This window comes from Myzus persicae, unplaced genomic scaffold (genome assembly GCF_001856785.1).
Source record: "Myzus persicae strain clone G006 unplaced genomic scaffold, MPER_G0061.0, whole genome shotgun sequence".
In the NCBI taxonomy this organism is placed as follows: domain Eukaryota; kingdom Metazoa; phylum Arthropoda; class Insecta; order Hemiptera; family Aphididae; genus Myzus; species Myzus persicae.
In genome coordinates this window covers 30,010-32,713 of record NW_019103469.1, presented here as the reverse complement: position 1 = coordinate 32,713, position 2,704 = coordinate 30,010, and positions in this window count along the sequence as shown.

Below are 2,704 nucleotides of genomic sequence, written 5' to 3'. Positions count from 1 at the left end.
AATAAGAATTCTAAAAACAAATTTCAATTTTTCGTCAAGAATACTTGAGATCAGCATTTTCACATTTTTAATATTATCACCTTCATTCCTAAAACCGTTATTCTAAAAAAGCGTTCTTAAAAAATTGTCATATTTCAATTTTTAGAGAAGTTAAAATTAAAAATGTGGGAAGGTCAATCTCAAGTAGACTTAGAGATAAATTCAAATTTGTTTTAAGATTTCTCTTAGCTTCAGTCCTTCACTATATGAATCTGTACTTTTGGCAAAAAATACGTCTAAAATCCTATGCCATGAGCGTATGTTCAACAAAGACAGAAAACTACGATATGGAATCATCTTAAACAATGTATTTAGTATATTAAGTATGGTGCAGTAAATCAAACAAATAAACAAAAACCACGCTTCTAAAAAAGTATAAAATAATATGCTGACAAGTACAACTGCAGTTGTAGGTGCTTGTAGACAGAATCTAATAGTATATCCAATTTTATTAAGACGTGATCAAAAGATAATATATTATTATTTTGTTTGTTTGTTTGTTTATTAATTTACGAAATAAAAAATTCCTTATTTAGTACAGCACACAACAATAATACAGCAATTTAACACCATTAACATGTATAAGGGGCGATAACCCAAAAGTATAGCAAATTTACAGGTACAATTAATATAAATTATAATAATTAGGACATAAATAAAACTACATATACGATATAACAAAATAGTAAAAAAGATATTAAAAGATCAATGACACAATATTATTGTAAACTAAGAAAGGTGAGGTCCTCGTTACCCAAACGCATCATACGGTAAATTGGTATGTTTCTGCCGTAATTTGTGCAATGGAAAGGTACGGAAAAAGGAACTCGGGACCTAGTGGAACGATGTGGAACTTTAAAGTTTACTTGAGCGAGCAGTGAAGGGGCATTTATAGAACCATCAATTAACTTTCCCAAAAAGTCTAGGTTAGCTTTAACGCACCTATCAGCTAAGGATGTAAGTTTAAGTGAGTGCAATACTAGAGTGTAGTCATGAGGAGGATGGACAGTTTTGAGTATATAAGCTGCGGATGACTAAAAGTCCCAAAGAAATAGTACTACCAGAACTATGTGCTGAATGGAAGTGTGATGTACTCTGCATCCAAGAAACACATAGAGATATAAATGACAACCACCCAAAAATCAATGGCACGCAAATAGCATTAGGATTACCACATAAAAAATATGGAAGTGCAATTTTCACGAAACCTAACCTAGTCATAAAGTCAGTAGGATCTAATCAAGTAAACAATATAGAAATAATTACCATTGAATTAACGAACTTCTCAATAACATCAGTGTATAAACCTCCAACCCAACCATTCGAATTCATAAATCTCGAAAACTTTAAAAGAGATACGAGTAATATATTGATGGGCGATTTTAATAGCCACAGTGTAAGTTGGGGCTATACTGAAACAAATGAAGATGGAAAAAATTTAGAAGCATGGTCAGAAGCAGAAAACCTGACGTTGATACACGACCCTAAGCTACCACACTCCTTTAATAGCGGACGCTGGAAAAAAGGGTACAACCCAGATCTCATCTTCGTGTCTAACAATATTGTACAACAAAGTTCAAAATATATAGGGCAACCGATACCAAATACACAGCATAGACCAGTGTGTCTGCAAACCCACGCTGTCATTAGAGCACAGAGCGTACCTTTTAAACGAAGATTTAATTACAAAAAAACCAGGTGGAAGGAATTTAAGGAAGCTCTGGAAAATAAAATCCAAGAAATCGATCCCATACTATCAAACTACTATAAATTTGTTAACTTAGTGAAAGAAACATGCAAGAAACACATGCCTAGAGGATGTAGATCACAATATGTGCCGGGACTTGACAAAACCTCGGCAAGGACTTTCGAAAAGTACAAACAAGAATTTGACAGAGATTCTTTCACTGCTAATACATTATTACTTGGACAGAACCTGATGCAGCTGGTAAACGATAACAGAAGACAGAAATGGAAATCACTTGTAGAAAATATGGACATGACCCGAAACAGCGTTGCAAAGAATAACTAATACATGCAATTAAACAGATGAAAGAAGGTAAAGCATCCGGTATAGACGAAATACAAACAGAAATAATAAAACACTTTGGGAATAACACACAAGAGTGGTTATTGAAGTTCTTCAATGAATGTCGTCAAACAGCGAAAATCCCAAAACAATGGCAAGCGGCAAAAGTAATAGCACTATTAAAACCTGGGAAATTACCAAACGAACCAAAGAATTTTAGGCCAATATCGCTACTATGTCATCTGTATAAGCTATATAAGAGATCAAATTCTGAACAGAATAAACCCTATCATAGAAGAGAACCTAATCAAAAACCAAGCAGGGTTCCGCCTGAAAAATCCTGTACCAGCCAGATTTTAAACCTTACAAAGAACATCGAAGATGGCTTCGAAACAAAGAAAATAACCGGAGCCATGTTTATAGATCTGACAGCAGCATATGACACTGTTAACCATAACCATTTTTTGGACAAAGTGTATAAAATAATTAAGGACAACCATCTGACGAAAGTAATTGAGTCAATGAACCGAAATAGAAGATTCCACGTAAGACTACAAGACCAAAAGAGCCGATGGAGAAATTCAAAAATGGCCTCCAACAAGGTAGTGTCCTAGCACCAATACTTTTCAATGTATA